This window comes from Phymastichus coffea, unplaced genomic scaffold (genome assembly GCF_024137745.1).
Source record: "Phymastichus coffea isolate CEN01 unplaced genomic scaffold, Cenicafe_Pcof_1.1 PCOF00004, whole genome shotgun sequence".
Lineage (NCBI taxonomy): Eukaryota > Metazoa > Arthropoda > Insecta > Hymenoptera > Eulophidae > Phymastichus > Phymastichus coffea.
Window position 1 is genome coordinate 10,268,602 of NW_026706815.1, and position 24,967 is coordinate 10,293,568.

General features: G+C 32.1%; 1 protein-coding gene and 1 long non-coding RNA gene across 4 annotated transcripts in view; both read right to left on the reverse strand.

The window, feature by feature from the left end:
- The window catches only part of LOC131666866 (sodium- and chloride-dependent transporter XTRP3), a 1,010,463-nt gene that overhangs the window by 954,668 nt on the left and 30,828 nt on the right, over positions 1-24,967 (reverse strand). The gene's annotated exons all lie outside the window — the stretch shown is intronic.
- Positions 4,030-5,249, reverse strand: LOC131666883 (uncharacterized). Its single transcript, XR_009302145.1, has 4 exons — positions 5,060-5,249; positions 4,759-4,935; positions 4,468-4,616; positions 4,030-4,394 (listed from the first exon to the last, which is right to left on the reverse strand). It is a non-coding gene; the product is annotated as an uncharacterized LOC131666883 (long non-coding RNA).

Sequence of the window (24,967 nt, forward strand, 5' to 3'; positions counted from 1 at the left end):
AGATTCTTCAGAACTCTTAGCTTCAAGACTAAAAGAAAGAAATCTTTTATTACCTGAGATAAAAGTTTCTATTTACAGGAAGAGAGATATTAAATTTCGACCATTTTTTACTTGCGTGGATAACCTTGTTTACTGCAACGATACAAAGCATCTCATCAGTTTATATGGAGTTCAAAGAGGTTATAATCCAGAGAACTGGCGACTCTTCATGGATGCATCTATACAAAGTCTCAAGGCAGTACTTCTGCACAATGGGAATGAGTATGCAGCTATTCCCATTGCTCATTCCACTATAATGAAAGAGTCTCACGATAACTTTCGATTCCTTCTTGAGAAAATCAATTACAATGAATACAAATGGCTCGTTTGTGGCGATTTCAAGATGATCAATATATTAGTTGGCTTGCAATCTGGAAATACGAAGCACCCCTGTTTTTTGTGTCTCTGGGACAGTCGTGCACGAGAAGAACATTAGGTTCGGAAAGAATGGACGAAAAGAATTGGTATGGTTGTTGGATTACACAATGTCGTCCATGAGAACCTTGTTGATACTAAACATATCTTGTTACCTCCACTCCATATAAAACTGGGCTTGATGAAGCAATTCGTCAAGGCACTAGATAAGGAAGGCGAATGTTACAAGTATCTTCAGGGCAAATTTCCTAAATTGTCTGAAGCGAAAATTAAGGAAGGCATATTTGTAAGGCCAGACATTCGAGCACTTATGAAAGATGATGAATTCCTCTTGACAATGACGACTAATGAGAGAAATGCTTGGATAAGTTTCAAAAGGGTCACCGAGAATTTTCTCGGAAACCACCGGGACCCTAAATACAAAACTATTGTGTCGACAATGCTACAGAATTTTTAAAAATTAGAGTGTTTGATGAGCCTGAAAATACACTTTTTGTTTTCACATTTGGAATACTTTCCGGACAATTTTGGGGCGTTCAGTGAAGAAATGGGTGAAAGATTTCAGAAACAAAGAGGAACATTATCAAGGTAGATGGAATGAGAGCATGATGGCTGACTATTGCTGGGCTCTACACCGACACGATACATTGACAGATAATCATAGACGCAAATCTCTTAAACGTTCATTTCAAGATAAACGACAGCGTTTTCATAAAAAAAAGAAGTGAAAAACTGTAAAGTTGCAGATATTTAGATGCAACACTCACAAACTGAATAAATGAGATTTAAAACGCATAATTGAAAGCTGCGTAGAATACAAGGCTTGGATATTGGAGGGATTGAAATGTAGAGACATACGGTTATACGATAGCAGCTTGAAGTGCTGAACGAGGAAATTCTGGCAAAGAAGTCTGAGGTTGCAGACTTGCAGGGCTCGGGGGTTGAATATAATTTGGAGGCTTGAGGTCTTCTGCGTAGCGAATTTCGGTATGAGGGTTAGGGGTTATAGCGTCGCGGTAATAGGACTCGAGGGTTGAGGAAATTGGGGTGTGAGGGTCGGGGGTTATAGCTTCGCAGGTTAAAGACTCGAGGGTTGAGGAAATTGGGGTATGAGGGTCGGGGGTTATACCGCAGCAGGTTAAAGGCTCGAGGGTTAAGGAAATTGGGGTGTGAGGGTCGGAGGTTATACCGCAGCAGGTTAAAGGGCTCGAGAGTTAAGGACTTTGGAGTATGTCAGTCAGGGGTTACAGCGTCGCAGGTTATGGGGCTCTAGGGTTAAGGGAATTGAGATTATAGAGTCATTCTGACGTTAAATTTGGATTCAGTGACACAAAAATCATATAATTACACTACGAGGTGTGATGAAAAAGTAAGGTGAATTTTGAAATTTAGCGGGCTACGTCCGTTCGATCTTCGACTTTTTTATTTGGTTATGTCGGTACACTCGTCTAGAACATACGTTCCAAATTTCAGCTTTGTAGTATGTTTGGTTTGTTTGTGAGAGGCATCAAGGTTAGAAGTGTTTTGCGTGCTCCACGATTTGCTGCTGTCTAAAAACATGGATCAAAGAGTTTGCATTAAATTTTGTGTGAAAAATGGAATCAAGTGTTCCAAAACACTTGAAATGCTGAAAGTGGCATACGGTGAGTCTACTTTAAGCCAAAAAAATGTTTACAAGTGGTATAAACTCTTCCAAGAAGGCCGAGAAGACACCGACGACGAACCTCGTTCTGGACGCCCCAGCACATCAACAACTGATGAGAATGTTGAAGAAGTGAAGAAAATAGTGTTGGGAAATCGTCGAATTACCATTTATTGAAATTGCTGATGATATTGGCATCTTATTTGGTTCGTGCCAATCAATTTTGACGAGTGTTTTAGACATGAGACGCGTGTCAGCGAAGTTTATTCCGAAATTGCTCAATTTCGACCAAAAGAAACGTCGCATGAGCATCGCCCAAGAGCTACTGAATGACGTCAACGATGATCCAGATTTACTCAACAGGGTTATAACAGGTGACGAAACATGGGTATACGGTTATGACGTCGAGACTAAGACTCAATCGTCCCAGTGGAGGCATTCTGGATCACCAAGACCAAAAAAAGCACGCCAAGTTCGATCAAATGTAAAGGTTTTGCTTACAGTTTTCTTTGAGTGCAGGGGCGTGGTGCATCATGAGTTCTTGCCATAGGGTAGAACAGTAAATAAGGAATATTACCTGCAAGTTATGCACAATTTGCGCGAAGCAATCCACCAGAAACGTCCGAATTTGTGGAAAAATAAAAATTGGCTTTTGCACCATGATAACGCCCCTGCTCACACATCGTTGCTTGTGAGCGAATTTTTGGCTAAAACCAACACAGTAACGATGCCACAGGCACCGTATTCCCCAGATCTGGCCCCCTATGACTTCTTCTTGTTCCCAAAACTAAAGAGGCCCATGAAAGGACGGCGTTTTGCCACGATTGAGGAGATAAAGACGGCATCGAAGGATGAACTAAACAAGATCACAAAAAATTATTTTTTGAAATGCTTTGAGGATTGGAAAAAGCGTTGGCACAAGTGCATTATATCCGAGGGGGATTACTTTGAAGGAGATAAAATAAAAAATGATGAATAAATAAATATTTTTTGAGAAAAATAAAAATTCACCTTACTTTTTGATCACACCTCGTATAACTCCTTAATCGGAAATTCGCCACTATTTCGTGCTGTAACGAAATCGCTAAATCACTCAAATTCAATCTACGATATCTCGATGGAAAAAAAAGATTTTTTAAATTTGAAAAATGGGTTTTGAAGAGTAAGAGTAGTACTTTGAGATAGCATTACTCGTTTTTTAAAATAAAATTGGCTTACGACGTAATACTACGCGAAATATAGTGAAAAATCGTGTTTTTTGAACTTTTAGGTTAGGATTTCTCGAAACCCTAGGGTGATGGAGCAATTCTGATGTCAGATTCGGTTTCAGCGCACCAAAAACCTTCGGGAACATACTGTCTGGTTTCTGGGTTTTTTTCCTTGTCGGCTTGTGTAATCAACTCTCCAAAATTTTAGAAATAAAGTGCCCTTCATCTTGCAAAAGTAAACCGATATTAGATACAAGCACAGGTAAATTTAATGTTAATTATCTTGTTAAAGACAATGAAACGACTTGCTTAAAACAAAGTCATCAATATTACACCCAATGTCAAGTATTGATGTACATAACTGATTTAAAAGAATGTGATTTAGACGTATGGTCACCAAAGGGCAGTGAACTTGTATTAGTGCCAAGAGATGAAATTTATCTTGAAAAGGTAATTCCAAAAAATTCAAGACTTTTATTTTAATATCTATTTGCCAGTATTAATGGAGAGTGAAAAAGAAAATGGCGAGAACAAATCTTGTTAATTGATAGGTTTAATAATATTTTTAAAATTCCAAATAAAATAGAAAACCTTGTACTATGTGCAAGATTTATTGTGATACATTACAAACAATGTGATACAATGTAACTTAATAGATCATAGTTATAAATAAATTATTGTTTATAATATAAATACTTTTGTACGATTATTTTTGTGAAATATTAAGATCAACTAAACAGTTCTAATCAATTATATCTGCAACTATTAAAATTACCAAATGTTTCTGAGAACATAAAATTTGCTTACATTAGAGTTGCTTTTCTTTTATAATTGGAGGTTGCAAATTTACTAATATACATGCCATGAAAATTATTTTATCCATGTATGGTAGCATCTCGGTAGTCAATTTATCCAAAATCTTATGTGTTCTCAATCTTTGCATTATCCTTTCAATATTGTAATAGTGTCGGCCTACAATGCCGATAGATCCACTGGTTACTGCCATGGTATGGTTAGCCATATTATTGCCTAACGTTGAGTGATCCATAAGTGGGGAGTCTACTTTTCTTTTTTTAGAATCAGCATTTTCAATCACTTGATTGCTAGATCTTTTTAACCCTCTTTTGTACCTATATTAACATAATTTATTATAATAAAAATGACAATTTGGAATCTTCAAATCATGAATGAATGGCAATGTACCTAGCCAAGTGTTGATCGCTGTTCACAAGACGTTTTTTGTATACTCCTGGATATATTATAGGTTTATAGTTTGTGATTTTTTATTACCTACAAAGTGGGCACTACATATACGAGTATTACTTTTGGGAATCCACTGTGATCCATCTGAGCTAGAGAAAGTTTAAAAAAAACATTATAAGACTTGCTCGTTTCAATTTTGTGCATTCAAGGTAACAAAAAAAACAATAATAAAAAAAGTTCTTTCAAAATCATCACAAAATTCTCGATTAAAATATTAAATCACCAACTTACTTTTGCAGACGCATTGCTTTTATCCAATCATTACGTTTTGCAAGTTTGTGTGGAAAATGTGCATTAAATGTTGGAAATCTATGAAATTTCACGCCTGTTGTGTTGTTAGTTTTGTTATAACATTCAAGAATGCAGCATGTGTAACTCGGTGAATTTTTGTTTTGTTTGTTACAGACTCTGAAAATGTAAGGTTATATTAGACAAAATAATTATTACGGAATTAACATTTATTTCATTAAAAGTTCAAACTTAATTTGAATAACAAGTATTTTTAACATCATATTGTTTCAAAATAGCTTACCTTCCATGAGATTATTCATAATTATATCTGGTAACATTCAATTACACGAATATTTCGTATACCACACTATGCGTGTGGCGAACGTTTAGTTCCGTAAAACGCCACAGGTATTGCTGCAGTCTTGTTTGAAAGTACGCACGGAGCGAATACGACAGTGCTCTACCGTCTGAGCCATTGCTCTTTCTAAAGATAGCGCGTACTAACTGTATATTACTTTATGATTTAGGAAAAAATTATCATTTTTATTATTTTGTACACTGAATTAAACGAAGTATTTTAATATAGTATATTTTTTAACTAATTAAAAAATACTTACCTTATACTTACCTCCTCGTTACGTTGAAAATGGGGTGGTAGGAATCGAAAATTTAATTATTTCGCCGTTGTGTTCGAGTAAAATATTGAACAGGAATACGGCCTGGTACCCTCGAAATTCCGATTTAGCGACCCCTAAAATATAAAGTAAGTCCATGGTATCGAGGGTACCTCGAAGAAATGCTTTAGGGTTACCAGCACTCAAACTAACTCCAGTTATTCCTACACAGTAATAAAAGTTAATGGTTTATCTGGACATTCGGGATATTCATTTTTCAAAAAAAAAAAATTGAACTGTAAAAGATGCACTGATGGCTTTTTTTAACTTACTTGAACAAAGATTCAACTTTGTGTAATTTAGCTGCTCGTAATTTTTTTTTTTTTTTATATAAATTGACTTATTCATGCTTTACATAATAACAATTTCTTTAAAGAATTCAAAGTCATCGACAGTTCCATTGATGCTCTTCGAGTTTTCAGAATGGAATATCTCGAGCAAAAAATTAATCAAGAAGGGTCATATAAATTGGGGGACTTAGCTCACGACTTTTTAGGTTTAGATAAAAAGTCTACATTTCATGAAGCTTTGTGTGATGTGCAAGTTCGAAAAGAACTTATAGACGTTCTAGAATTACAGGAAAAACTATTTATTAATAAAATTAGTTTTCATACTTATGTGAAAAACTTTATAACTAAACAAATGATTAATAGTCGATTAAATTCTTTGAAAAATATTGTAAATGCTAATATACTCGTACTACAAAAAATGAGTTTGTTTGATATCAGCTTTCATAATTTACTTACAAAGTATAAAAGTAAAGATTGCTTATACAAATATAAAAATGAGTATATTCAATTCAATTTGCTTTCTGAAAAGAATAATGAAATTGGAAAATTTATAGTTACTAAGGATAAAAAAACTTACAAGGAAACCCCCTTCCCCAACCCGACCTCATCGATTTCAATAATTTTTTTATAGAATATAGCGAATATATATTATATAGAATATATATATATATTTATATAGAATATATAGAATATATATTTTTTATAGTATAGCGAAAAAAATTGCACGAATCTGTAAATATATACTAGATAATTTCAGAGCTGCTGTTGAAAGTAGTTTACTAATTCACGGTTGTGATATTCATCCATGGGCTTTACAAGTTCAAAAAGAAATTGATTTTGAACATGTACGATTCAAAGCTTCTAAAAATTGGTTATTAAAGTTTAAAAAAGCATATAAAGTAGTGCGTAGAAAAATAAATAAATGTATTATTAGAAATACATTTAAAAATGGTTTAGAACTTCAAACAAAAACTGAAATGTTTATAGCTGATGTAAAATCTTGTATACCATCAATTGGAATTGAAAATTTGTATAATTCAAATCAAAATGGATTTTAATTAGAAATGTACTCTGAAAGAATATTAGGAGGTGACGGAGAAAAACAGGTACAATGCCTAAAAGTCTGTTTCATCGACAGTACATAGTTACACTATATATCCACTTATATCAACTATTCGACAACTACTCTCACTGCTTTTCATAATTTTAAAAGAGTCAACTTGTCAATTTAGCCCTGTTGTAGAAAAACAGTTATTTAAACCGAAAAACGTGTATATAAAAGCATCAAAATCTGAAAAATTAACTACAGGTGAGTAATTTTTTGTTAATTATAATGAAAAAATAAAGAAAATGATGGCTATACTTTTTGAAATAGATAGCTATATTTTTTTATTATATCTCTTTAAAATTTGGTTAGAACAATTATTTTATTCACGAGTAGGACATCAGTCTGTATTATTACTCGATTTCCGGAGTGGACACTGCGAAAAAGTTATAGAAAAAATAATGCCAAAAAACATTAATGGATTATGATTCGAATTTATATTTGAGAAATAATATTATAAAAATGCAATGTATTGTTTATAATCAGCTTTTTTCATCGAGATATAAAAATATGTTTAAATATTCCTGGTATAAAAGCGGTCACATTGATAAAAAAACTAGATAATTTTGAAAATCCTGTTGAATTTAGTTTTGAAGAATCTTTTGATGTAAATTATATTCTGTTCCGAATAAATCTTAAGAAAAAAATTAACGTTTAATCACCAAATATGCTTTATCACTTTAAGGGGTGGCTAACAGTGCTTCGAGATGTCTATTAAAAAGAACACGTTTACTTAAATATTCGATATAGTAAATAGAAATGCTTTACTTAATTTTGTTGAGTTGATATTTTGGTTTTCGTGAAAAAAGTTAATAAAATTCTAGTTTTTTAAAAATATAAAATAAGAGTTTCAACTCCTTGAATCATAGATACGCCTAATATCTTAGACTTCTTATAATAAATATTCTCCATTTGGTTTTATTAAAAAATATTTATGAAATGCTGAGATATAATAAGAAAACCATTTTAGGCGTAAGATTCAGGGATGACTTTCTACCCTTAAAAGTGGTTGACGGCACAAAAAGAAAAGACGTGTTTGTTATTTTATCGAGTACTATAACATAAAAAAATTATTGAAATCAGCGAGGTCGGGTTGGGTGGGGAGTGGGGGGGGGGGGGGGGTTTCCTTGTAAGTAAAATTAATGAATTTATGGCTAGTTACAAATAGTGTAAATATACTCGTAGGTTCATTACACTAATAATGACTGAAATACATGATATGTTAACTAAAAAAACATACACACACACACACACACATAGCATATTACGTATAGCATCCAATCATTACGTGATTTTTAATTAAATTATGTAGTCTTATGAGATTATATATATATATATATATATATATATATATATATATATTGTTCATGGACAGAGTGGATCTAATTTTGAAATGATAATTCTTATTGACAAATAATCGTACAAAGATATCTTGAGCTTTAAATATTAATAATAAATATTTTTCTTAACTTTTTGAAGGAAGTTTTGTTATATGGCAATTTCGTTTTCAATTTACATTGAATGTTTTATTATTATATAAAGTGCATATACGTAAGAGATACACTTTTATAAGAATATTAACTAAAAGTAAAAGGTATTTTTTATTATTTAGAAATATTATGTTATTTTTATTTCATTCAAAAAAGTTATCGAGTTGTAGTTTTGATTCCTCAACTCACATCCATAATTTAGAAATTTTTCTAATTTGACCAGACTATTAGGTCATTCACGGAAATACTCTGACAGAAATACTGACAAGATTGCTAATTAATTTCCGAATTCAACTCTTGATATGTCGATTAGTATGTTTCATTTTCAGTTTACTAGATGGCGTTAAGTCTCTTAGCTGAGACTCCGATGTTATATCTCCACCTTGTGTAGGGCGCGTAACTCAAGCAAATTCAAAAAGGAAAAATATAACACGGATCCGGTAACTTGGAAAATGGAAAAATAAACAATTTCTTTATTTTAAAAAGAGGACTTAACTATCCGTAAAGCCTCTCTATATATTTGCGACAGTTTATACAAAAGAAAAAAGGCTAGAATTAGACAACTCGGTAGCTAGATCGATTCTGTTCTCGCGATGCAGCATTGAAGCTCCGCTCGATGCTGCTCGCTGCAATTCGCGCGTGCATGGGAGGCAAAAGGTCGTTCCTTTTCTGGGCGCTGACGAATTGGAAGGCTGATTTTCTCTCTCCCAGGCTCTCAGCCTCGGCCTCTCTTCTCTCCTTGCTGATGGTCCGTACGTGTAGCGCTGCTGTTCGCAAACGACGACAAAAAACTTGGGCTGTTCAGCGGAAAACGTATTAAACTTTGACGAGTTCAGAGTCGTCAAAAAACGTTGTTTTTCTTTTTCAAAATCGTTATTTATAGCCCATCGCGTCGTAGCGCTCAAGTGTGCATGTAGGGCAAAACCATACAATGTGGTCAATTTGATTAGTACGAATATATACTGCGCGCATGCACAGCATAGAAATTTTAGTCAGTTTATGTGTATTATTTTACGCTTAAATTAGGAATAGCAATTGGATTTATTTTGTAAACAAAAGCTAAGTGACTATTATAACTGAAAATGTTTATTAGAAACCGTTAATATTTGATAATAACATTTGCAAAACACATAACTGCTTATATTGCATGTTAAAACTTTAGATAATATTATTAGTGATCAAGAGATAATAAATATACAAGACCTTATTCTAGCAAATGAAATATTTTGAAAACCTTCTAGAAGAAAGTTGAAATTTTGTGTATATATATGAAAATAATAATTTTTTGTATTTTATGTAAAAAAGTAATTTTTGGCGCAAATTGTGATAGAATGAAAAAATTTATTAAACTCTTTATAGTTTGCTAACACATCTATTACGTGCCTATAGTCACGTAATCGTCACGACTCTTTTGATTACATTCTCTGAATCTCAACCAAACCACTAGTTTAGTACAAGTTTTATATATAGAGATGGAAGCAAAATATTTGAAGTATCTATTAATAGTTTATGTATGTTTTTGGATAGAAACCTACTCTTGACGATTACTCTTGCTGTACAGATCTTGGCGAGGGGGAAGGGGATCAAACTCGTGTTGAGGGCAAGAATCAAATAAAAAATTATTTCTAATTTTATTTAAAAAAACAGGGTAAAAACACCCTAAATAAACGTAATTTTAATACAGTTATACAACAAAATGATATGGGGAGGGACTGGGGAGGAGCCAAAACTGCTGTAGAAAAATTTTATTTGGTTCTTGCCAAATTTTTGTAAAGTCGTCCATGCCCAAAAATGATTCTGCATAAAGTTTGAGAAATTTGTCAAACATTTGAATTATGAATGGAATTTAAAAATTTAACAAAAAATAATGCATAAAATCAAATTGGATTGGTCATGCATAAACTATGGCAAAAACAATGCATAAACTTTTGCAAAAACCATGCATAAACTATTGCAAAAACCATACATAAACTTTTTGACAAATCATGCATAAATTTTGGCAAATTTGCCATGGTATTTATTATATCTCTTAACATTTTTTACACAACTTTTCATATACTAGAATTTCGTCTTTATTAATCCATACAATAAACTCCACTATAAGTGTTTTTAATACACTATTTTTTTTCATAATAATTAGGAGGAATAAAAATAAAACTTTTAACGCGTATCAGTTTACCCTTAATGTCGTCGACGGATACGACGTATAGGTGTCTCGGATAGGTACAATAGTGTTTGATAAGTCTACTTTATCTTTGTCACATTTAATTTTATGGGAAGAATCATTGGCTATAATAATTTGTCTAAGTAAAACGTAAAATTGATTTTCAATGACTAAATAACATAAAACAGTCCCTAAATCTAAGTTTCCAAAATAGATATTGAAGTTACACCTTTTTTTTGTCTAGTATAGCTTTGAGAAGTAAAAACTATCGTACCGATTTTAATTCTTGCGTAAATTTGTGGTGGTCTTTCAATTATAATTTGTTTTGAATTAATAAATTCATGAATCGCTTCCAGTTCATCATCATTGAAATTCTTTTTTATATTTTTTCCTAAAAGAGTTACATCTTTCTCAAATGCATTGAACTTTACTTCGGACAGTTTATGTCGCAAGATTATCTAAAAATTACATAGTATTATTAAAAATATACATAGTATTAGCAATTTCAAATTCAATTTTATTTTTTCCATATGTCAGTCTTTTAATTAACCCGTTACCATCTTCAAACGGAAATGTTGACCAGCCAAACATGGGCCCCTATAAACGGACACAGTTTGCAACGTGGGTTCGGGTTAATTGATGAGCATTGGAAGAACATTTTTCGAGACCATAATATTTTTCAAGTCGTATCACAAATAAAAAATTCAGGCATTCAGCAAAATCTATTTCTTTAAAGTGAATTCGACTTTTCAATAAGATGGTTGTTGGTTTTACCAACACTAAGAAATGTTCATAGTATTTCTTTTTTAATTTACCGACCACTAAAACTGGAAAATAGTGTAAAAGCGCTTCGTATAGTTCGGAAGCTTTCCAAAAATGTATGTACTTTAATTTTCTCGACGTACGTGTGACATAGTCTGGTGGAAAAATTTTTTGCAATGCCTCATCTATCTGATCTCTATAAAGTTTTTTTACATAAAACGGTTTATCTTTATTTATCGAATTGAACCATAGGAATAGTAGCATTCTGAAAACACCCAATATTATAGCATGCATGTAATCGGGAACGAATGAACGAGCAATATCGAATGCAGGTAAAAGTGCACAAATAGAAACGTTTTTTACGCCCTTAACATGTTTTATGTTGTTTTCTACTGCTTCGGTTGCTTGCTCGATCATTTTTTCTTTTGTTCGAAGTGGAACATTAGGTAAAAACGGATAGACTCAAGTGTGACCTGATCCAGTATTGACTTCAATACCCTCATGCTCACAGAGCGAGCAGCCACACTCGCTATTGTATAACATTATATTTTGAAACGCATCCCTTTCCTGCGCATCTACACTTGCTATCGGAGCTAATATGCGACTTTTGTGACAAACATTTTCAGCATCTTGCCAATAAAAACCATCGCTGTATAATTTTATCAATGAGTCTACAAACGGTCGTAAAAATGAGGTTGTTTGGTGTTATTGGGTGTTTGGTTTTGATTCTCTACTGTAGTAAATACCTGTGACAAATTGATAATTGTTTCGACATTCAGTTGGAATATTTACCACTTGCACTTGGACGAGCCAGACTTGTCCATTTGAATTATTTGCTATCGGAGTAGACCATCGGTATTCCACAATAAAACTACATCGGTGAGGTTGAATTCTCTCTTCAAATTAATATACATTTCCCCCTCAGTTATATCACTAATGTAGTGTTCATCATGCTCTATTTGACTGTGTTTAACGATTAATTGTCTTAAATTTCTATATTCAAACGCGTCCTTAATCATCGATTCTAAGTCATACTCCATGAAAATTCCCCCTACTTTGTTGCTTTGACAATTACAACAAATTGAAACGGAAGGCTTAGCATCAAATAGACCAAGGTAATATGAACAATTTTCGCATAATCTATGTTTTTTTACAACTTTACATTTCTCCGGCATTATTTTGTCGAGCAATTTCATTAAATAGTATTTGGTTTTAAGCACGCAATTCGGATGCGGTATGAAATCTTGTATGAACGGTAATAAATCATATAACGCCGCTTTTGTCGAATAATGTACGAGATAAAAATCTAAAATCTTGTATACAGCTTCACCTACAGATAAATCCGAGCCGCGATAAATTTTCTTATTCATCCAGCCGTCTTTATTTTAAGCGTTCGGAGGATCGCCTTCGTCATTCGACTCAGATTCGTCCGAATCGGAGCTTGAACTTGCAGTATGACAACTCGAATAGGTCGAAGCCTCGCTTTGGTAATCTTCATTATCCATAACCTCGCCATACTCACTAGCAGAGTCCTAAATAAATTCATTCAGAAACACTCTGATTTTTACAAAACAAGTAAGAATGTTGGTATGCACCTACTTTTTTAGGTGAACGCAACTGAATTACATTTACCTATGACTGAGATTTGAATGTAACAGTTACCTCGTGAATAAATAATATAAATTACATGTATTCTTCGTAGTATATACAACAAAATATTTTCAATAATCATACGTAAAGAGGATTAATGTGAAAAAACTTAACATTTTTTTATGTATTCAAAGTATTTAACTTATGGCCAAACCGATTACGTTATAAGTACGCATCTAAATAAATCAAGGATATTTTTATAGTATTTGTAACGGACCGTAAACATAAAACATAATATAAATTACTTCTACTGTGTGTCTTTCATCCTGCAAGTTAATATTGTCACCCTACGACCGTTCGTCGTCACTCTGCGATGATATCGATTCGCTCGAATCCAAACTATCATCGTTATAGAACCTGTTATTTCTTTTCCACCTTCGAAGTGTCACAGCGGGAATCTCCAAATTCTTAAATTCATGTATAATAATTATTAATTCATTAAAAATAAATTATGAAATACTTATTACACACAATTTTTTTTCGAATGGTATACTAATTTTTTTTATACAACGTTATAATAATATTTAACGAAATACCTCTCTCGATAATAAGTCGCGATAACTTGACATCGTGGTTATGGTTATGAAGCGTTGAAAAAAATTGTTCGCAAGACGATGAAGTTGACTTTGTTATTATAGCAGCTACAATTTTCTGTTTTATCAAACGCTAATCAACAGTTACGTAACCTGTCAGAAAAAAGATATTGTACACAACTGACGAGTCTAACTTTAATAAAAGTGTCTAAAACCCAATAGACTGTGATAATGGTTCAATGTGCTTGATTTACAAGAAAGATATTCTGTTTGACGATTCAAATACAGCATTATCAAAAAATTCTTGTATTACTTTTTTGTGGTCAAGCGGTGGTAAAAATCCTCGAGTTTACAAAGGGAAAATATTGGAATTTTCAAGTAAGTGGCTTTATTACCTTAATTCATCATACATAATTTTTTCATTCGAACTTATTTTACGCGATAGATGACGAAAACAACCTTCTGGACTTGATGGAAGCGCGCGTGGCTGAGAAAAATAAGGCGAACAATGCTAAGTATTTACCGAGCAAAGAAAAGCGTAACCAAAAAGCAAGACGTCCTGAAACTAAGACCGATTGTAAGAGTGAAAAGACCACCATCGGCGACCGGGGGAAGGTTAAAAAGAGTGCATCAAATAACGTAAAAATTTATAAATAATTTTAGTGTAGTGTATGGGAATATTTATTTTATGCTTTTTGGAATTTATGAAATGCGGGTGGTTATCGGCGCTAAATGAGACAATCGTGTATTTATTTGTATACTCAATCGTCTAATGTCGAAACTTATCGGTGCATAATTTAATCGGTGTGAGAGGTATGTTCTACGTTGTTGCGAGAAACGCGCTGGATAATTTACTAATTTTAGGTTAATGAGGAAAATCGAATAAAAGCAAGAATCGAATCATTGGCTGATATACAGATTCTGAAGGAATTAGGCCGGAAGATAGGCCCGGACATAAAAAACAGTACAGCTCTACAAACGTCGAAGATTTGCAAGACCTCATCATCATGCAGCGACTTGGATAAAATCAACGAATCTATTTCCAAGGCTGAAACTCATATTGCAGTGGCTCGTAAAACTTTGTCTCTTTTATCAGAGGTAAATAATAGTCAAGATAGTTTGATATTTATTGAATTAATAAATTATATTTTTATATTTTTCATTTTCATTTGATGAATTGAAAAGTATATTGAGTTTGCGATGTGAAAGCACTAGAAAGACTACTCATCAGCCAGAAATTGAAAGTAATACGTCGAAAAGCCACGACATACGAAGACGATCATATGGTATGCCAATCGAAGAAGAAAAGGAGAATCCTGCCATTACCGTTGAGAAAGATCATGTCAGTGTATCGGACGATATGGATTTGAGCGATGGTACTAGCTCGCCTAGCCCATTTGATTTCAGAGATCATGATCGTGAATCGATTTTTTCAGACGATGATTTAGTAGTAACTATAGCACAGTATTCAGTGTATGTTTTGTACATATGAGCTTACGACTATTGATTTCCCGTGCAGAAATTTCCCCAGTAGAACCCAAGGTTTAAATCCGATTCTGGCTAGATTTATCTAACTTCATAATTCTCACGTAAATCATACATGAATCGAATCGGAAAATCGTGGAGTCACTGACAGGGTTATGGTGTATACGTGTTTCTCGGCTGGATCTAGTGCGATACTCGTGCCGCAATCAAAGCTTTCTTTTACACATGTTTTCCTTGTCAGTATCTGACTAGACATTCGTATTTTAACTAACCTAAAAATACAATGTTAATTAGTAATGATAATCTCACTAGAATCTTGTTAGTTTTCTTTTGATTTAACACCGATTGCATCAGACAACTAAAAAATTCATAAGTGTAAACGAATAGGTTATGATGAACTTTTCGACAACACGTACAATCGTACTTATTAATTTGATTTCCTAATGTAAGTATTAACTTTAAGTTTATAATTATTTAATATAAACAGTCATATGTATATTATAAGCAGTATATAGAGACTCAAAATCTAAAAAATGCAAGAATCGAATGTTGATCAGAAAAAAAAGAAAAACAGAGAACGGAAGAGAGAATATCGACTGATCCAGAACGAGGTTAATTGCCAGATTGCCCGTGCCCAAGTCGAATATATACGTAAATATTTATATAATATCATTTATTAATATACAGGAAGTTCAGCTAACAACATATCTCACGTCAAAAACTTAATACAATTTTTTTGCAGATGAACAAAATGCTAAGAAAGCTAAGTTTGATCAATTGAACACCATTGAAAATTTACATTTTCAAGAAGATATTGATGCATACCATCAACTACAGAATAAAAATGATTTTAATCATTATCATGAATCCATAGAGTCTCAACATCAAATTTCCGAAAATGAGCAAAAATCCGACGAAATCGATCAGCCATTAATAGATCTAAATCAAGAAAACGAAAAGAAATTTGATGAAGCTGAGAAATTGAAGGAATGGGCTTCTGAACGTAACATTGATTACGTAGCATTAGATGAATTGCTGTTAATATTACGAGACAGATTAATGCCCGAATTACCAAAATCTTCTAAAACATTCGTAAATTTGAATTATAATTATGACATAAAAAAAATTGAAAATGCTGACCAGGATATGTCATATGTTTATTTCGGATTAGAAGGTAGTCTACGAAGCGTAGTAAATCCAGATCTTCATAAAGATGGAAACATTTTTTTACAGTTCAACGTAGATGGAATGTCTTTGTTTAAATCGAGTAACGTACAGTTTTGGCCAATTTTAGTTAAAGTGTGTGAAAAATTTGATACCTACCAGCCGTTTGTACTTGGCATATAAGAATCCGATGGAAAACCTGATCATAACGCTGATCAGTATTTAGATGAGTTTGTGGATGACCTTAATAATTTGTTAGAATTAGGCCTAATAATTAATGAAAAACACTTTCAAATTAAAATAAAATGTTTTATATGTGATACTCCAGCACGTTCTTTTTTAAAATGCACAAAAGGTCATGGAGGCTATTATGCATGCGAGCGGTGCATTGTCAAAGGAATGAGAAATAAAAGGAGAACGATTTATCCTGATTTTGAAGCTGAATTGCGAACAGACGAATCGTTTAGACGGATGGATACCGAACACAACACGAGGATTAGCCCTTTATTTCGAATTACACCAAAAATTGACATGGTAAAATGTTTCATATTAGATTTCATGCATTTAGGATGTAATGGAGGTATGTTAAAACTTTCGTTAGAATTCTGGATCAATGGTAAAAAAAAGTTCGTTTATCTAAAAAACAACAAAAAGAAGCCACAAGAAGATTATTACTATTAAAAAATTGTATACCATTAGAATTTCAAAGAAAACCAAGAAGTTTAAAATTTGCTGCTAAATTCAAAGCTACAGAACTAAGGTTCCTTCTGTTATACAGGGGGCCACTAATATTTAAAAATTTGTTAAAAGATAATGCTTACAAACATTTTCTATTATTTCATGTGGCGTCCAGAATTTTGTGCAGTGATAAGTACAAAATAAAAAATCATTTAGCCAAATTATATTTATTAAAATTTTTTAAGGCAACTCGGTTTTTGTATGGCAAACAAGCTTTGATACTGAATATGCATAATATGCAACATGTTGCTGACGATGCGGTAAATATGGACTGCAACTTAAGTCAAATCAATGCTTTTCCATTTGAAAATGCTTTAGGAAAATTGTGTAAATATGTTCGTACTTCAAACAAACCTCTTGCCCAAGTCTGTAGACGACTACAAGTGAAAAATAATTTTCATAATAAGCCAATTGTTCCCGCCAAATTTACTATTTTGAAAAGCATTGAAATAGAAAATTGCGTTTATATTAAACAACTAAAAATAAGCAATCTCTACACAATTACTGATAAGCATCCAAATAACTATATCCTAACTAAAACTGGTAAAATTTTAAAAGTTAATAAGATGTATTATTTATGCAGCGAACAAACAAAAATTAAAATATCTAGTACGATACTTAAAAAAATGAGACCTATTTTTACGTATCCAATGCAGTCAACTAAATTGGGTTGTTATCAAGTATCAACATCCAAAAGGAAATTATTAACTTCTGCTAACAGAATACAATCTAAACTTGTATACCTATCACTCAACACATCTGCAAGTAAAAGAAAAAAAAATTATGTTTTACCATTTTTACATTAAGAAAAAAAAATGTTCTTTAAATATGTTATATATTTTATTAATCAAATCTATTTGTTAATTATTGTTTGTTAACATATTAATTGTTAACATTTAATTCAATTAATAAACACTACAAAAATATATTTATATTTGTAATATTATATAAATATTGTTACTGCGATGGAATACTGAATAATATCTAAATGTAATTATTTTAATAAAGTCCTAATTTCAAATTTACTTTTCCAATTCTCGATTAACCCTCGTTTTACTTTATAGGAAACCAATGAAATTTATTAAATTTCAAATAGAAAAGTTGTCAACACTGCGTTATTCTTGAAAACGGCAACATTGGATTTACAAACCCTCGTGAAAATTTCAAGTCAAGATCTTGAATAAGAACTTGAGTAAGAAATTGCATAAGAAATATTATAAGAACTTAGCCAAGTCCTTAGGCAAGTTCTAGTAAGTGTTTTTCATTTTTCGCAGCTCTCACAATGGATAAGTTCTTGTTCAAGAACTTGTATAAGAAATTGCGTAAGATCTTGATGACTATTTTGTAGAAATAAATTGTTTCTAATATTTTACTTTTAATATTAATTGTTTATCATATATTAATAAATGATTTTATTCGGAAAAAATATGCCAAACACACTTAATATAAATTTGATACAAAACTTTTTATTCGAGTTCGAATCCTCTAAATTATATAATGGTAACAAACTATCAGATCTAAACAAACTTAGTTATATAAAATATTCTAAATCACATTTGTTTTTGTAGATTAATATTTTTTTTATCTGTTAAATAAAACGATTGTATTTACATATCAAGACTAAACATAATAGAATGTGATAATATAACTCGTTCGCAAAAAAGCAATTGTTACACATAAGATTAATTTTTTTAATGCGCGATAGTGCTGGGCCAATTTGGAAGAGATCCACAAAAAGCTTCCTGCAATTGACTTCAGACCTCGTAATCTTCGTTCCCGCTCCGCATAACCTTATATGTTTGAAGTCAACCTTATATGTTTTTGAGGATCTCTTCCCAATCGGTCTAGCACTGATACGCGGGGCAACTTTGTGTGGCTAGACCTAGACGGTTGGACGTTCCTACTCGAATGTAATTTCAATGTGATTCTTATAAAAAAATAAAAAGAAATCCAATGGAAAAAGAATTTTGAATATAATAATATATAAAAATTGATATAATCTAGTTAAAGTTATTGGTTACATCGTTTTGAATACTAAACTCAACCTTGGTAGTGCTTTTTTATATATATAGTAGGTTTTTTTGGGTTCCTTTTATTTCTAACAATACTGAACCTTTCTTCCTCCAGTCTTCTTCTTAATCGTTGCCGAATATCTTGAATTTTTTGACCTATTATTTCAGTCACAATATTCAAGTATGAATTAATATCTAAACTGGGATTTTTCTGTTTTAGGTCGTTTAAGTAGTTAGTAAATAGAGCTGAAAATATTTACATCAATTAACGTTGTGTATCTTGTGTTATAATCTTAATACATATAATTTTTCTTACCAATCATAAGTTGCCATTTGTCTTCTTCAAAAGGCAGTCGAGGGCCTTCAATCCCAGGCGCAACAGCTCGACACAATTTGACGTCGAATGTCCTCATCACGAGTTCCTCTGGTGACCAAATTAATACTGCTAATTCTCGTAAAAATATCGTAGGTTTCTTTTTCTTTTTTGATGTCATCTTTGCCCAAACATCCAAATCTACGTAGATGTCCAATCCAAGATAAATCTATCAGAAAAAAATAAATGTTGTAACTGCAATAATTGAATTATTTTATAAAATCACACTGGTTATGTACCTGGTTTCCGTCGTTGACCATTGAATACATTTGACCGATAGGAGTGAGATCTAATTTATCTAAAGATACATAAACATTTGATATGAAAATCCTCAAATATGTTTCATATACGCTGATGTGCAATTTCTTTGAACAAGTGCATTAATTCGGTACAATTTGCGGGTACGATTTGGACATAAATACACATTCAATTTGGAATTTGTTAGCATAAGTACCTATCCGCTTATTTACACACACACATACACAAATACAAAACACACACACACATATATATATATATAAATGTATAAACGTTATTTCTAAGGCACTGCTTCACGGAAACAGCTCTTATATAACCTTATATACATGCGTTAGTGTATATGCGTAGTGCGTACCTGGTGGCATAGCGTACTCAATTTTGTCCGGTCTCCTTTTATGGCTAGCAAGAACGGAATCAGGTAAGTTCAAGGGTAAATTTCCATCTTCTTCACATACTGTATCATTGTTAATCAAATCATCATTTGCAGCATCATCAATAGAAAATGAATATCTTCTATCGCTTTTCGGGGGTGAAGATTGAGTCAAATAATCTGACCTTACTAGATCGTATGCTGCATAGAAATTCTCTAAAATTTTACACGCAATAGTAGGCATTACATTCGGTTTTAATAGCAGATATTAAAAAGTAAGGAAATGTAGTTATATACTAATAATCACTTTTTTCTTTTTCTTGAAGTTCCAAAGAATTGAGTGAACTTGAATTCGTAAAATGAGACAAGTTACCTGAAAATTTTAAATAATCTGTTAATAAGTATTATATATAAAGTTAAGTTTATATTATATTATTATATTTTGCTATAAAGATTTTCTGTACAATTTAAAGATTCAATGGGACATTTATAATGAAAACTGGACATATAAAAGTGTCTTAAATCACCCCATTTTCCCCAACCTTATGTTTTCTATTTGTTACAAACACCGTGACACTTTTCAAACAAAACTAATCAATTTATAATTAAAAGAAACTATATATATATATATATATATATATATATATATATGGGTCAAAATTATAGTTCATCGAAAAACCGTGCGCACGGGGTCCTCCGATTTTATTGAAAATTAGTACACGTATTCTACATAAGAAAAAAAGAAACTGCCCAAAATTTCAGCCCCCTAGATAAAAAATTAGGCCCACAGGACTGTTTCAAAGATCAAAAAATCGCCTTTTTTAAGCGTTTTTCGACCTATTTTCAGTTGCTTCTCAAATCTCGAGTTTTAAAGCTACTTGAACAAGCAGGGGCTCATTTTCTTTGTCTTCTCAAGAGCTTTATAGCGCCGTAATATAAAATATAGGTTCGTGTAATAATAAGAATCCTAGAGACCCAAAAGTGCAGAGTGATTTTTACGATTTTTGCCTATGTTCAAGGGCCGTAAGACAGTGAATTTTCAATATTTACAATTTTTGAAGTACGGCATTGGATAGCTCTTGAAAAGACAAAGAAAATGAGACCCAGCCCATTTCTGTAGATTCAAAAGTGACGGAGATATGCTACTTTAAAAATAGCTATTTTCGTGAAAATCGCGTTTTTTGCTGATTTTGACCTAGCTGGAAAAAAATCTGCCTGTTTCGATTTGTCTCAAAATTTCAGAGGATGTTCTTCAAGTGTTCCTCAACAGAGTGCAATAATTTTTTTTCTGTATATCGGCTGATTTGTGTGCTTTTTCAGCTATGAAATATGCGAGTTTTCAGATTTTTCGTACGAGAACGATCAATATCTATTCATCGGTTTCTCTATCTTCTAAGTTTCATAAACGTAATTTTCAGCAAACAGTCATAATTGTATACTCCAAAGATTAATTGAAAATCATAAACTATATTTACATACTTACTGTGCATAATTATTTGGGTTAGTTGCGTAGGTTTCGACAGGAACTTTACGAAGTATTACTCAAAGCTACACATTCAAGTGTTGATGTATTTCAATATAATTCAAGGGATATAATTAATCTTTCTACAACAATTGAAATAAAAAGAAATCGAATTCTTATCAGTACAGCAATAGAAATATGACTAGTCGAATATATTCACAATAAATGATTCTTGGTCGGAAGAATAAAATTTCACTTTCATAGTTTTTTGATCAATTGGTTCAAAAAAGTGATATTGTCTGGTATCCTTAACAGTTTTTGCTGATGAAAACCTCTTAGCGAGTGATTTTCCTCTTGCCTCAACTGCACTATCATCAACATACAATATTCTGTAAAGAAAGTGTACATATATAATTTGTTTGACTAAATTTTCGGCAAACTTCTATCATATTAACTTACTTTATCTTTGATTCTTTAGTGGACAAATAATCGTGCATTTGCTTTGCATTCAAAATTTGAACTCCTTGCTTCGATGCTTTTCTTGCAATGCGCTTTACCACAGCCCCTATACCATCACATGCACTTTTACCATGAGATGTAGCGAAAAAATTGTAGGAAACTATTTTCAGTCCAAAGTCTTTTTCATGATAGCACAAATTCCCAAAATGATTTCTGAAAATGATATAGAATATCAATTCTATTAAGTCTTTTCTTTGAAAGAATACATTTTTTTGATAGGAGTATAGCAACACACAAATAAAAAAAATTTTTACTATTAATTTACAACAAAATACATATATTTAAATATATTTATTTTATAAGTATTTTGTTGTAAATTAATAGTAAAAATTTTTTTTATTTGTGTGTTGCTATACTCCTATCAAAAAAATGTATTCTTTCAAAGAAAAGACTTAATAGAATTGATATTCTATATCATTTTCAGAAATCATTTTGGGAATTTGTGCTATCATGAAAAAGACTTTGGACTGAAAATAGTTTCCTACAATTTTTTCGCTACATCTCATGGTAAAAGTGCATGTGATGGTATAGGGGCTGTGGTAAAGCGCATTGCAAGAAAAGCATCGAAGCAAGGAGTTCAAATTTTGAATGCAAAGCAAATGCACGATTATTTGTCCACTAAAGAATCAAAGATAAAGTAAGTTAATATGATAGAAGTTTGCCGAAAATTTAGTCAAACAAATTATATATGTACACTTTCTTTACAGAATATTGTATGTTGATGATAGTGCAGTTGAGGCAAGAGGAAAATCACTCGCTAAGAGGTTTTCATCAGCAAAAACTGTTAAGGATACCAGACAATATCACTTTTTTGAACCAATTGATCAAAAAACTATGAAAGTGAAATTTTATTCTTCCGACCAAGAATCATTTATTGTGAATATATTCGACTAGTCATATTTCTATTGCTGTACTGATAAGAATTCGATTTCTTTTTATTTCAATTGTTGTAGAAAGATTAATTATATCCCTTGAATTATATTGAAATACATCAACACTTGAATGTGTAGCTTTGAGTAATACTTCGTAAAGTTCCTGTCGAAACCTACGCAACTAACCCAAATAATTATGCACAGTAAGTATGTAAATATAGTTTATGATTTTCAATTAATCTTTGGAGTATACAATTATGACTGTTTGCTGAAAATTACGTTTATGAAACTTAGAAGATAGAGAAACCGATGAATAGATATTGATCGTTCTCGTACGAAAAATCTGAAAACTCGCATATTTCATAGCTGAAAAAGCACACAAATCAGCCGATATACAGAAAAAAAATTATTGCACTCTGTTGAGGAACACTTGAAGAACATCCTCTGAAATTTTGAGACAAATCGAAACAGGCAGATTTTTTTCCAGCTAGGTCAAAATCAGCAAAAAACGCGATTTTCACGAAAATAGCTATTTTTAAAGTAGCATATCTCCGTCACTTTTGAATCTACAGAAATGGGCTGGGTCTCATTTTCTTTGTCTTTTCAAGAGCTATCCAATGCCGTACTTCAAAAATTGTAAATATTGAAAATTCACTGTCTTACGGCCCTTGAACATAGGCAAAAATCGTAAAAATCACTCTGCACTTTTGGGTCTCTAGGATTCTTATTATTACACGAACCTATATTTTATATTACGGCGCTATAAAGCTCTTGAGAAGACAAAGAAAATGAGCCCCTGCTTGTTCAAGTAGCTTTAAAACTCGAGATTTGAGAAGCAACTGAAAATAGGTCGAAAAACGCTTAAAAAAGGCGATTTTTTGATCTTTGAAACAGTCCTGTGGGCCTAATTTTTTATCTAGGGGGCTGAAATTTTGGGCAGTTTCTTTTTTTCTTATGTAGAATACGTGTACTAATTTTCAATAAAATCGGAGGACCCCGTGCGCACGGTTTTTCGATGAACTATAATTTTGACCCATATATATATATATATATATTTACCATTGTCATCATTTTGCGACTGGTTCTCTTTAGAAGGTGGGAGTAATCGCTTTTCAACCAAGGGATTCGAATTAATAATTTGCACATCTATAATTTTTGGCTTGGATTATTTACTTTGCGAAATATGCTCTATGTTACCATCTAAGCGTTTTCTCTTATTTATAAAATCTTCTAGCTTCTGGTTTTTCGCAATCAATGCAGAAGCAGCTGTCTTATGAGCTAACTTTTTAAATTCTTTTACAGTCTGCAATATACAAAATGATTATAAAAAATAGTATTCTTACCGATTTCTTTCTCAGGGCATACATAGATATTAAAATAATGTTAAAAAATTGCATATAATGCGAAATCGTTCACTGGTTTTGCAATAATCATTTTTTTATAACCGAGCATAAAGATCAAGTAATTATTTCAATCAAAGGTATAGCAATAATGGTAAAGCAGATCACGAAATGAACCGTCATGCATATATGTAGACGGTCTCTGCACTTACAAGGAAACCCCCCCAACCCGACCTCACCGATTTCAATAATCTTTTGATATGTTATAGTTCATCAAAAAATAAGACACACGTATTTTTTTTTTATCGGCGGAAAAACACTTTGAGGGGGTGAAAACAACCCTCAAAGTTCACCCCCAAAAATAGATTTTCCAATGTATCTCAGCATCTAATTGATATTTTACGACCAAACAAATTTCATATCACTTCTCATGTGAAAAGCAAACTAGCACATGCAATTCCGACCACAAGGGATGCAACCCTTATTTTTTTTATTTAAAATACTATCTATTTCATGGCTATTTTTATGAAAAAAATTAAAATAACCCGAAAAAAATTGGAAAAAATATTACCCTACATAAAATACAAAAATAAAGTTAATCTAGTCAAGGTTTTTTTTGAAACTACCCCCTTAAAGTTGAAAAACCACCCCTAAAAAATTGTTTTCAATACATTACAGGTGGTGTTGATAATTTAGTGTAAAATACGTTAAACATTATTTATACTGTACAAACACAACTATCTCGTGCAGTTTCGACCACGAGGGTTGCAACCCCTAATTTATGTCATCGAAATTTTTACCTTCTCCATTCCTATTTTTGAAAAAAAGTTCATAATGAGCTTAAAAAATTGGAAAAATTATTATCGTGGATAGAATACGAAAAATATGTACCAATTCAAGATTTTATCACCCAACAAGACCCAGAAGTGGGACAACGTTTTTCCAAAG